Below are 14,012 nucleotides of genomic sequence, written 5' to 3' on the forward strand. Positions count from 1 at the left end.
TCTCACACGTATTCACAACTATAAAATGTTCACTGCAGCATGTGTATAGGGGGAAAACTGTAAGCAGCCTGAATGTTTATCAAGAGGATAATGAGGAAATTGGCTTCTAGTCACACAATGAAATGCTGCAGTTACAATAAATTGGCTACAGATACTTGAATCCACAGAGATAAATCTTAAAAATGCTAAGGGAACTATATTCAATACCTTGTAATGGAAAAGAATATATAAGTATATGTGAGTCACTATGCTGTCCACCAGAAATTAATACAACATTGTAAATTGACTATACTTCAATTTAAAAAAAGGTAATTCAAAAAGTTGTGGAAAGGTACACAAAGTATACCATTTGTAAAATGATACAAACATGCAAAACAAGGCTATCCATATTGTTTCTGGATACATACACATGAACTGAAAGTATTAAGCATGCATAGAAATGATAAGCATCAAATGGGATAGAAGTCACTTGGGGACTGGCATCAGGGAGGGCAGCGTGGATCTCCAACTCTATCTGTAATGTGCTTACTTTTTTTCAGAGCTTTCTTTAGGTATAATTAACACAATAAAGTGCATGCATTAGAAGTGTACAATTTGACACATTTTGATCTATGTATATATCTATGAAATAACAACAATTAAGATAGTAAACATATCCATCACCTCCAAGTTTCTTTCTGCCCATTGGGGTTTTTTTTTAACATTTTTTATTGATTTATGATCATTTTACAATGTGTCTAATTCCAGCATAAAGCACAATTTTTCAGTTATACATGAACATATATATATTCATTGTCACTTTTTTTCTCTATGAGCTACCATAAGATCGTGTGTATATTTCCCTGTGCTATACAGTATAATCTTGCTTATCTATTTCTGCCCATTGTTAATCCTTCTCTATGGCACTCATTGGCCTCAGGCAACTGCTGGTTGGCTTACAAACGGAATCATTCCATATGTATTCTTCTGTGTGTCTTTGTCTTCTTTCACTCAGCATAATTATTTTGAGAATTTCCATGTTGTTGGGCCTATCAATCATTCATTCCTTTTTATTGCTTAGTAACTTTCCACTGCATGAATATGCCAAATCTCTCCTCTTGCTCTTTTTTTTTAAGTTCATTTTTAAAATAGACTATTTTTTAGAGTAGTTTGAGGTTCACAGCAAAACTGAGTGGAAGGTACAAACATTTCTCATTTACCTCCTGCCCCCACACATGCATAACCTCTATTATCAACATCCCCCACCAGAATAGTATGTTTGCTATAATTGCTAAACTTAAAATGACACAACATAATCACCCAAAGACCATAGATTACCTTAGAGTGGACTCGTGGTGTTGTATATTCTGTGGGTTTGAACAAATGTAAAAGGATGGGTATGCACCGTTCTAGTATCACACAGAATAGTTTCACTGCCCTAAAAATCCTCTGTACTCCACCTATTCATCCCTCCCTCCCCCTCTAGCCCCTGGCAACCACTGATCTTTTTACTATCTCTAGAGTTTTGCCTTTTCCAGAATGTCATATGGTTGGAATCACACTGTATGTAGCCTTTTCAAGATTGACTCTTTCACTTAGTAAAATGAGTTTAAGCTTCCTCCATGCTTTTTCATAGCTTGATATTCCTTTTTACTGCTGAATAAGATTCCGTTGTCTGCATGTGCCACAGTTTATTCATTCACCTATTGTAGATGACATCTTGGTTGTTTCCAAGTTTTGGCAATTATGAACAAAGCTGCTGTAAATATCCAGGTACAGGTCTTTGTGGGACATAAGTTTTCAGCTCCTCTTGGTAAATACCAGAGTGTGATTACTGAATCATATGATAAGAGTACGCTTAGTTTTGTAAGAAACTGCCAAACCATCTTCCAAAGTGGCTATACCATTTAACGTTCCCATCAGCAATGAGAGTTCCTTTTGCTCCACATCCTTACCATCATTTTGTGCTGCCAGCATCCCGGATTTTTGCCATTTTTATAGTTGTGTAGTGGTATCTTGTTTTAATTTGCATTTCCCTAATAACATATAATATTGAGCATCTTTTCACATGCTTATTTGCCATCTATGTATCTTCTTTGGTGAGGTTGTTCAGATCTTTGGCCCACTGTTTAATTTTTTTCTGTGAATTTTAAGAGTTTTTAAAAAAATATATTTTGGATACCAGTCCTTTATCAGCTACCTCTTTTGAATCCACACACCAGTCAGGCTTTTGTCCCCACTACATCACAAACTGTTCCTGTCAAGGTCACCAATAATTAATTCTCATTCCTCATTTTCCTTGACTCAGCAACAACATTTGACACAGCTGATCCCCTCTTTGAAAGACAGTCCAGGCAGCTTCCACAACACCTCACTCTCTTGGTGTCCCTCCTCTGTGCCTGACCACGCCCACTCAGGTCCTTTTGCTGTTTTTTTCGCATCTGGGCCTCTAAAGTTGTATGTCCTGGGACACAGTACAATCTCTTTTCCATCCATACTCCTTCATTGGTGATTTCATCCCATTTCGTGGCTTGGAAAGCCATCAATAACCATTGTGTGTAAGGTGACTCTGGAGAGGTCTGCATTAGCGAAGGGATTCCCGGCGAGGTGTGGATGGGCTGCAGGGTGTGAGTGTGGAGGTGTGAGAGTCCATCTCGTGAGGTGCGTGTGGGCTGGGTGTGGCGCGAAGTGGTGCATGGCGAAATGTAGGCCGGCAGGCCCTGCCAAAGATTACAGGATTAACCGCTAAAACCGTTAGGACCGTTAAAACCGTTACTTGCGTGCAGCAGCGGGGGCGGGCTCAGGGGACGGGGCATGGCTCTCATTGGTCAGAGGGCACCCTGGGGGCGGGGTCGCGCATACTTAGGCGGCCTCGCGCATACTTAGGCGGCCTCGGCGGAACTCTGTGGCTTCCAGACCGATCCGCGCAGCCCCGGGTCCGGCTCGTGCGGACCCGCAGAGGTGGAGGCGGGAGGGGTTAGGGTTGAGCGAGCGGAAGGGAAGTGAGGTGAGGATGGGGGGAAGGTTGAGGAACTGCCAGGGCCTCGCGGATGGGTTCGGCATTCCCGGGGATCTCGAGGAGTTTGCCAGGGCGCTGGCTTCTCCTCTTGAGCTTTACCTTGGAGTTCCTAGACGCCCTTTCTTTCTCTGTGACGGAAGACAGCCCTGGCTCTTCCAGGAGGCTTCTGTGCTTAACCTCCAAGAGCGGTTTTCCTCAGATGCACTGCACCGGGTCAGGGGTGGGGGAGCCACGGCCTCCCGGCCTGCCTCAGAGACTCCGGGAACAGGGTGGGCCCCGGAAGTCGGGGTGAACCGGAGCCCAGGGAAGCCCCCTGGGATTGGTCATCATTATGGTAGCCTCTGGAAAGGACAGCATGATGATTTAATCTAGGAGCCTAGACCTTGTCTCCTGGTAGAAGAAACTGAAGAGTCGTTCTCTGAGAGAGCGACTGTACGAGGTTGAGGCGGGCCAGGTCGAGGCCAGAGGGGCCACAGAGTCTGAGGGAGAGACTAGTTCTTCCAAGTGGAGGAGACAGAGGGGTACTTGGAGGGCCTCACACCCCGGCCTCAGGATTCTCAGAGTTGAAGACGGGGTCAGATGGCAGGGCTCTGTGCCCCTTAGGACACCCTCTTGAGCCCTCATATTCCTCCCTGCCTACCGCCATGCTAAGGCCTTTCTTGTGGAAATAGTCGCTTTCTCTCCCTTTTATGCTTCCTTTAATAGGTTTGGGGGATAAGAGGGAAAGGGAGCTCTACGCTTGAAAGTTTTTGTTTCTGGTTTTTTGTTTCCTGTTATTTTTTTTCCCAGCCGACTGCCCTTGAAAGATTTTAATTTGTGCATTTCAGTTTTAATTTACCTTAGGATGTCTGGGGTCCTACTTAAGAATGACTACCTCTTTATTACTAGTTTTGTACTAGTATCTGCAAGGAGAAGGGTTTCTGCAGATGGGATTTCTGCCCTTTGGGAATATAAAAGCCTATAACAGGTAGCATGGTGGCAAGTCAATGCACAGAACAGATAAACCTGAGGCTGAGCACATCAACCACCAGGTGGTCATTAGATATAGTCGGGTATAACCATGGAATTTCTTTAAACACATTTTAAAAACCTCTTAAGAGTAAGTTAGGTCTGGAACCTCAGGAGTAGTTATTCTAAACCCCAAGCCACATGCTATAGAAATTACTCTTCTTCTATCAGCATAAACAGAAGTGAAAGACAGTAGGATTTATCGTCTAGATGAAGTAATAATGGCCTTAAATTATGGCCTTGTAGTGATATGTATAAGTGATATGTATAAGATTCTAAATTTATACTTTAGAAAAAGGAAATTCTGCTAGTGTGGATGAAAAAAAAACTTGGGCTATCAAAGAAATAAGCAAACATAAGAATCAGGAATCCCATATTTACTTCATCTCCTTTAATATAGAATAAAGTCTGTGCTGCTCTAGACTTGAAATGTAAAAACTAAGAATAAATCATGTTTTTTAAGTTTGGGGATACTTGGAAAGTTTTGCTCTGTTGTCCTAGTTTAGTTCCCATTTCGTTACTCATTTAACAGTAAATATTTTCTGAGCACCTATTATGTACCAGGCACAATTTTTAGATTCTGAGGATATAGCAGTGAATAAAACAGACAAAAATTCCTATCCTTAAAGAGCTTAAAATTACATTCTGGTAGGCATGGGTGCACATGCTGTGACAGACAAAATAAGATAAATTAATAAAATATATATTAGAATGATAATGTGATGTGGAGAAAAAGCAGAGGAGAAACATAGTGACTGTTGTGATATTACAATTTTGAATAATTTAAGAGAATACCTGAAGGAGGTGGGATGGCCTATTATGCTCATATCTGAGGGAGTAATAAACCAAGAAGAAGGAACAGAATGGGAAAAGGATCTGAAGCTGGTGTGTACCAAGCAAGGGAGGGGAACAGTGAGGATCCCCATAAAGGTGTGGAATGGAGTGTAGATGGGAGAGAGGTAAGGCTAAGGGAACATTGCAGAAGACCCAGAAGAAAGACATGAGAACTCTGCTTTGCATTTTGAGTAGGTTAGGAGCAGTGGAGAATTTGAGCAAAGGGGTAATATGATCCGACTTAAGGTTAGGGTAACTCTGACTGCATCATGGGGAAGAGACTATAAAGTGGGATAAGGGTGAAATCAGGGAGATCAGTTTGGAGGCCACTGCAATAATCAAGGTTTGTTGCAGTGGAATAAGGCTGTCAGATTTAGCAAATAGAAATACAGGATACCCAGTTAAATTTCTGGATATGTTTTGAAAGAATTGCCTTTGTATTTGCTAATGTACTGAATATGAGAAAGGGGAGTCAAGGAGGACTCTCAGGTTTGGGCATTTGCAGCTGGAAAGATGATGTTGCCATTACCTGGAATGGGAAGATTACGTGTATGATGTTTAGGGGGAAAGATGATGATCTTGGTTTTGGCATGTTAAGTTTGAGGTGCATATTAGTCACCCAAGTAGAGATGTCAGGTCAGCAGATTGAAGTTCAGGAGAGGGGTCTGGGCTGGAGGTAATAATTTTGGGAATTGTCTGCTAATACAAGGTATTTACCTATTCATTTATTAGCTTTTTATTGTGGGAAAGTTGAAACATACAAAAGTAGAGGTCATAAATGAATGAACTCCAATGTACCCGTCACCTAGCTTCAACAATGATCAACCCAAGGCCAATCTGTACCCCTCCCCAGCTCCCTGAACCCATCTCCACTGTTTTAAAACAAAGCACAAAACATTATTTTATCCGTTTAAAGCTTATGTGTGTATAAATATACTGTTTTTATCATAACCATAATATCACTATCATTCTTAAAATGACAATTTCTTAATATCATTAAGTAGCTAGTTAATGTTTAAATTTCCTTGATTATTTTCTTAGAATTCAGGATCCAAAATAAGTGGACCAGTACAGTTGACCCTTGAACAACACAGATTTGAACTAGGAGTTCACTTATACATGGATTTTTTAAAATAGTCAATACTATAGTACTACACGAGCAGCTAGTTCAGTCCTGGGATGTGGAACTGCAGATATGGAGGAACCATGTATATGGAGGGCCAGTTAAAAGTTATACCTGGATTTTTGGCTGCACCGAGAGTCGTTCCCCTTAATCCCTATGTTGTTCAAGGGTCAGCTGTGTTTGGTTGATGTGCCTCATCTTTTTTGTGTGTGTGTTTAAAATTTTTTTAAATTAGAATTCTCTTTTTCAAAAAAATTTTTGAGGAGGTAATTAGGTTTATTTATTTACTTATTTTTAAGGTAGGTATTGGGGATTGAACTCAGGACCTTGACATGCTAAGCACACACTTTACTCTTTCCCACCTCATATATCTCTTTTAATCCATGGTCTTCCACCTCTCCTTCCTTCTTGCATTTTATGGTTTGAAAGAATAGGGTCATTTAAACTATAGAATTCCCCACTCTCTGGATTTTGCTGATTGTATTCTTCTGGTTCTGTATTTTCTGTAATGTGGTCTTTACATCTAGAAGCTTAATCAAATTAAGGCTAAATATTTTGGGCAAGTATACTTACTTCTTTGGTAATGCTGGGAACTTCCTATTCAACCTCATCAGGAAGTACATACTAAGTCTGGATCTCTCTTTGTGATGAAAAGATCAGTCCAGAGGTTAGGTGTTCCCAGCCTGATCTATGCATTATCAAGTACCCTATCAGCCCTTCATGTCATGGTTTTAGCAGCCGTTAATGATTATTTCCTACATCCATCATTTTTATTAGGGCTCCAAAATGGTCAAAATCTAATTCTACTATTTATTCTGTGTTTATTAGCTGGAATACTTTTATAAAGAAGAACTCTTTCACATCTATATGTTGGTTACCCTGAGGTACGGTTTGCTCTATAAAGGTAAGACAAATGATTGATTCTTTTCCTACCAGTTTTTAGAAAAATGAGTTGGTTGCCTATCCTCCAAAGTGGCTGATGAAGGTTTTTTTAAAAAAATTATAAATTTAACAGAGAAAGCCCCTTTAGTTAGCGCTCCAGTAGTTTTTGGCCCTAGTAGCCTTTGATAACTTCCTTGTTCTCTAGTATAACAGGATGTCTCAGATTCATCTTGCACATTTCCTGCCCCCAAACTGGTTCCCTTTAGTGAGGAATGGTATTTCAAGACCTAAGGTTGGTCACTGTTTCCTGGCATTTTTAGTGGACAGAGCTATGAAACATATTTTTAAAGATAAAAATACATCAAGTTTTATGATGATATTTCAATTTATTTCAAACATAAGATTATAGGGTTTTTGTTTAACTTTGTCACTGATTTTATATTTGTATCTCTTTTCTTACACACTGAAAATTTTGGGTCTCTTGCTCCCTAACCTTCAGAGATAGCCCACACTCTACGGAGTGTGTATCTACTTTAACCACCCCCATGCCTCATGGCCTCTCTAGCCTTCTGTGATAGCCTGCACTCCGTCTATGGAGTATGTTATCTCTCTGAATAAATATACCTTCACTCTAAAAAAAAAAAATAAGAAAATTTTGATTCCTAATGACATTAATATATTTATTTGTTTCATACTGATATATATACACATATACTTTTTTTCCCCTACTAACTATGGTTACTGAAAACAGATACACAGATTCCTTTGTTGCTCTTTTTTTTTTTTTTTTTGATATGCTCCACTAGGGATGTGGAGTCAAATCACCACGTATAGAGGCATAAGAAATAAACTCTCTCTTTGGGGCTGTCACCACCTTGTTTGTTTCATTTTGCTTCTTTGATGGGTTTGCTTTGTTTTTTCCATTTTGATTTAATTTTGTTTTGTAATCGTGTTATTGCATGTAAACAATATTTAGATACTTCTAAAGTTAGAACTGTGGAAACTGCTACATTTGGAGAAGCCTAACCTCTCCACCCTTTTGCCACCCTCCCCTTAAAGGTAAACATTTTTATTGGTTTTCAGTTTATCTTCTCTATCTCTCCCTCCCACACTCCCTCCCTTCTTTCCTTCCTTAAAAAAAAATAAGCATATTTGTATGTGTGTGTATCTATATTCATATTCCCCTACTTTTTCTTAGATGAAATACTGCATACCATACACACTGTTCTTCACCTTGCCTTTTTTTACTTAGCAGTATATCCTGGAGGTCATTCCCAGAGTATACAGAAGAAATCTTCCTTACTCCTTTTAAGAATTCTGTGGAACTCCGTTTTATGAATGTATCATAGTTTGTTCAGCTATCCCTCAGTTGATGGACGTTGAATTGTTTCTGGGCTTGCTGTTATAGATGGTGTTACACTGATGAGGCATGTGTATATATAATTTTGTATTTTTGCCAAAGTGTTATTGGGATAGATCCTTAGAAGTAGGATTGCTGGATTTAATGGTAAATACATATATATTTCCTAGATAATGCCAAATTTTCCTCCACAGAGAAATACCACTTGGCCTTCCCATCAGAAGTTCATGACAGTGCTTCTTTCCTTACAGCCTCAGTATCAGAATATATCATTATACTTGGATTTATCCCAATTATACTTTCTAAATGTTTCTCTCTCCCCAAGATATTTGAGATGCTCCTTTTATCATATACATACTTCATTTCCATTTTCAGTTAGGTCTATTGCTATATTCTATTCTACTGGTTTGTCTATCTAATCATGTGCCAATATAAAACTGTAAAATTATAGAATTTTATAATATGTTTTAATACCTGTAGGGCTAGCTGCTCTCTCTTTTTTTCTTCTCTTTCCTCTTTTTCTATTTCAGGATTGCCCTGGCTAGTCTTGTTTGTTTTTCCAAATAAACTGCATAATCAGTTTTCCTTTTTTTAACATTTTTTTATTGAGTTATAGTCATTTTACAATGTTGTGTCAAATTGCAGTGTAGAGCACAATTTTTCAGTTATACATGAACATACTCATTGTCACATTTTTTTTCGCTGTGAGCTACCACAAGATCTTGTATATATTTCCCTGTGCTATACAGTATAATCTTGTTTATCTATTCTGCATATGCCTGTCAGTATCTACAAATTTTGAACTCCCAGTCTATCCCTTCCCAACCCCCTCCCCCTTGGCAACCACAAGTTTGTATTCTATGTCTATGAGTCTGTTTCTGTTTTGTGTTTATGTTCTTTTTTTAGATTCCACATATAAGCGATCTCATATGGTATTTTTCTTTCTCTTTCTGGCTTACTTCACTTAGAATGACATTCTCCAGGAACATCCATGTTTGCTGCAAATGGCGTTATGTTGTCGGTTTTTATGGCTGAATAGTATTCCATTGTATAAATATACCACATCTTCTTTATCCAGTCACCTGTTGATGGACATTTAGGCTGTTTCCATGTCTTGGCTATTGTAAACAGTGCTGCTATGAACATTGGGGTGCAGGTGTCTTTCTGAAGTAGGGTTCCTTCTGGATATATGCCCAGGTGCGGGATTCCTGGGTCATGTGGTAAGTCTATTCCTAGTCTTTTGAGGAGTCTCCTTACTGTTTTCTACAGTGGCTGTACCAAACTGCATTCCCACCAGCAGTGTAGGAGGGTTCCCTTTTTACACAGCCTCTCCAGCATATGTCATTTGTGGACTTTTGAATGACGGCCATTCTGACTGGTGTGAGGTGACACCTCATTGTAGTTTTGATTTGCATTTTCTGCTAATTAGTGATATTGAACATTTTTTCATGTGCCTATTGATCATTTGTATGTCTTCCTTGGAGAATTGCTTGTTTAGGTCTTCTGCCCATGTTTGGATTCAGTTGTTTGTTTTTTTCTTATTAAGTCATATAAGCTGCTTATATATTCTGGAGAACAAGCCTTTGTTGGTTTCATTTGCAAAAATTTTCTCCCATTCCGTAGGTTTTCTTCTTGTTTTATTTCTGGTTTCCTTTGCTCTGTAGAAGCTTGTAAGTTTCATTAGGTCCCATTTGTTTATTCTTGCTTTTATTTCTATTGCTTGGGTAGACTGTCCTAGGAGAACATTTTTGAGATGTATGTCAGATAATATTTTGCCTATATTTTCTTCTAGGAGGTTTATTGTATCTTGTCTTAATCAGTTTTCTGCCCGCAAAAATAGACCTAATAGTATTTTTATTGGGATCATTTCAAAGATATAAATTAACCTAGAGATATTTAACATCTTTGTGATGTGTGATGTTGAATCATTCTGTCAAAGAACATGATATGTCTTTCTCATTATTCAAGAATGGTTTATAGTTTTCCTCATATAGCTTTTGAACATTTCTTGTTTTTGTCTAGATTGTTTGTTTTTTAGCTTTATTGAGGTATAACTGACAAAAAAAGATACTTAAAGTGTACATCTAGATGATCTGATATTCATTGTGAAAGGATTCCTCTCTAGTTATCATATCCATCACCTCTATTTATCTGTTGATTGATACCATTTAAGTTCACTCTCTTAGCAAATTGTAATTATACAATACAGTATTATCAACTATACTCACCATGTTGTACATTAGATCCTCAGACCTTATCTTATAGCTGAAAGTTTGTACATTTTTACCAACCTCTCTCTATTTCCCCTACCCTCCACCCTCTACTCTCCCTTTCTGAGTTTGACCTTTTTTTTAAGATTCCTTATGTAAGTGATATCTTGTTGTATTTGTCTTTCTGTCTGGCCTATTTCACTTAGCATAATGCCCTCAAGGTCCACCCACATCAAAAATGACAGGATTTCCTTCTTTCTGATGGTTGAAATATATGTATATATGAATAATACCATCTTTGTCCATTCATCATTGAGAGACATTTACATTGTTTCAGTTTCTTGGCTGTTGCACAGTTATCTCTTTGATATCCTGTTTTCATTTCCTTTGGATATATACCCAGAGGTGGGATTGCTGTATCATGGGAGTTTCATTTTTAATTGTTTAATTGTCTACACTGTTTTTCATACTGGTTGTTCCAATTTACATTACCATCAACAATGCACAAGGATTTCCTTTTCTCCCATCACTGGTAATACTTATCTCTTGTCATTTTGATAATAGCCATCCTGAAAAGTGTGAGATGATATCTTAGTGGTTTTTAAAAATTGAGGTAACATTGATTTATAAGTTTTCATGTGTACAGCATTATATTTTGAGTTCTGTATATGCTACAGTGTGCTCACCACCAAAAGTTTAGTTTCTACCCCTCACCATACAGTTGACCCCCTTTACCCATTCAGTGTGATTTTGATTTGCATTTCCCTGATGATTAGTGATGTTGAGCACTTTTTCATGTACTATTGGCCATTTTTGTGTCTCCTTTGGAAAAATGTCTTTTCAGTTCCTCTGCCCATTTTTAAATCAGTTTATTTGTTTGCTATTGAGTTGTATGAGTTCTTGATATATTCTGGATATTAACCCCTTATTTTAACATAAATTTTGCAAATATTTTCTCCCATTTAGTAGGTTGTCTTTTCACTTTGTTGATGGTTTCCTTTGCTGTGCAAAAACTTTTCTATTTGATGTAGACCCACTTGTTTATTTTTGCTTTTGTTGCCTTTTCTATTGGTATCAAGTCCAAAAAAATCATTGCTAAGACTCATGTCAAGGAGCTTACCCCCTATGTTTTCTTCCAGGAATTTAACTGTTTCAGGTCTTAAATTTAAGTTTTTAACCCATTTTCAATTGATTTTTTAATATGATGTAAGATGTAAGGGGTCCAGTTTCATTCTTTTGTATGTGAATGGAATGTCCAGTTTTCCCAGCATCATTTATTGAAGAGACTACCTTTTCGCATTGTATATTCTTGGCTCCTTTATGATAAATTTTGTGATCATATTTTGGGCTCTCTTTTCTTTCTCACTCTCTCTTTTTTTTTTTTTACATCTATTTTATTTTATTTTTATTTAATTTTTTTTTCATTTTTTGGGGGGGTAATTGGGTTTATTCACTTTTTTAGTGAAGGTCCTGGGGAATGAACCCAGGACCTCAGCCATGCTAAGCATGCACTCTACCACTGAGCTATGCCCTTGCCCCCTTTTTTATTATTTTATTTTTTATGTTTTCCCTTTTTTAAAAAAAAACCTTTATTATGGCATGATTCTTATACACAAAATGACAGATATTTGGGCTCTCTTTTCTATTCCATTCGTCTATGTGTCTGTTTTTTATGCCAAGGCCATACTGTTTTGATTACTATAGCTTTGTAATATGGTTTGAAACCAGGAAGTGGGATGACTCCAAATTTGTTGTTCTTTCTCAAGATTCCTATTTGGAGTCTTTTGTGGTTCCATACAAATTTTAGCATAGTTTTTTCTGTTTCTGTGAAAAATGCTGTTGGAATTTTGATAGAGATTGCATTGAACTTGTAAGTTGTTTGGGGTAGTATGATTTTAACAATATTAATTCTTCGAATCCATGAGCATGGAACGTCTTTCAATTTATTTGTGTCTTCAGTTTGTTTCATCAATGTCTTATAGTTTTCAGTGTATAGATCTTTCACTTCCTTGGTTAAATTTATTCCTAGGTATTCTTTTTGAGGGAAGTGTAAATGAGATTGTTTTATTTCTTTATTTCATTGTTAGTTTATAGAAATGCACCTGATTTTTGTTTATTGATTTTGTATTATGCAACTTTACTGAGTTCACTTACTAGTTCCAACAGTTTTCTGATGGAATCTTTAGGGTTTTCTATATATAACATCATGTCATTTGCAAATAGAGTCAGTTTTTCTTCCTTTCTGATTAGGTTGACCTTTATTTTCTTGCTATGGCTAGGACTTCCATTACTATGTTGAATAAAAATGGTAAGAGTGGCCATCCTTTTCTTGTTCCTGATCATAGAAATGAAACTTTCAGCTTTTTACCATTACCTATGACATTCACCATGGGCTTGTAATATGTGGTCTTTATTATTTTGAGGGATGCTCCCTCCATACCAAGTTTGTTGAGAGTTTTTATCATGAATGGATGTTGAATATTGTCAAATGCATTTTCTGCATCTATAGAGACAATCATATGATTTTTATTCATTTTGTTAATGCTGTGTATCACTTTTATTGATTTGCAAATGTTGAATCATCCTTGTATCTCTGGAATAAGTTTCACTTGAACATGGTCTATGATCCTTTTAATGTACTGTTGAATTTGGTTTGCTAATTTTTTGTTGAGGTTTTTTGCCTCTATGTTCATTCAGGATATTGGCCTGATAATTTTGATATTGGCTTAATTTTCTTTTCTTACTGTGTCCTTGTCTGGTTTTGATAAGTATGATGCTGGTATTATAAAATGAGATTGGAAATGTTATCTCCTCTTCTATTTTCTGAAATAGAAATAGAATATTTGAGAAGGATTAGTATTAATTCTTCTTTAAATGTTTAGTAAAATTCACTAGTGAATGAATGTATGGAATGGACATAAACAGGTAAAAGAGGGCAGGGAAAGCAAAGCTCATTTGTTTTTGTCCTTTATTTGATGACTGGTTATGCTGCTACCTTGTTTAATTTTGCAGCTAGAGCATGCATCAACCATGTGTCCTCAGGGGATTGTTTCAGGCAAGTTTTAGTCCTTGTAATTCAGGCTGCATATCATAGATGCTATCGATTTAATACTGGAATATTAACCGTGTATGCTGCAGTGCAATAAATAGCATAGCTTAGTTTGCTGCTGTTTAAAATTGTGACTGTTTCTAAAGAAATGTCTGTTTTTAAATCCATGTAGTCTGCAGGCACCAGCTAATCTAAATTTTGTAGCCTCTTAAATTTAAATGTTTTTCATGATTCTTTTAGTTGTTAACATGTAATATTTCTAGATCAGTTTGGGGTCAGCAATAACTTGTATCTCTCAAGAAAAGCTCACCTTTCTCTGTATTCTCATCTTGTGCACAGTTATTAATTGCTGCCCCTATAAAATAAGCAGACTTCTATGACAAAGGAACTTAGTTCCCTAGGACTCAAAGTTGGAGACCCACTGCCTGACATCCACCACTTGTCCATGTTCTGGCTGAGTGTTTGACCCATAACCACCTCCACATTCTCTACCTTTAGCCGGCTAACTAACAAAGAACTTTGTTACTTTTCTCCTTTCCTTTTTCTCT

General features: G+C 37.4%; 1 protein-coding gene across 2 annotated transcripts in view; it reads left to right on the plus strand.

Moving 5' to 3' along the window:
• Positions 1 to 2,875: 2,875 nt before the first annotated feature.
• IHO1 (interactor of HORMAD1 1) overlaps positions 2,876 to 14,012 on the plus strand; it is a 34,015-nt gene continuing 22,878 nt past the window's right edge. For both annotated transcript variants that reach the window (XM_006196293.3, XM_072941315.1), the window contains exons 1-2: positions 2,876 to 2,986; positions 6,792 to 6,867. The gene's annotated coding sequence lies outside the window, so the exon portion shown is untranslated. The remainder of the gene's footprint in view (positions 2,987 to 6,791; positions 6,868 to 14,012) is intronic.

The sequence above is a fragment of the Vicugna pacos genome, chromosome 17 (genome assembly GCF_048564905.1).
Source record: "Vicugna pacos chromosome 17, VicPac4, whole genome shotgun sequence".
Lineage (NCBI taxonomy): Eukaryota > Metazoa > Chordata > Mammalia > Artiodactyla > Camelidae > Vicugna > Vicugna pacos.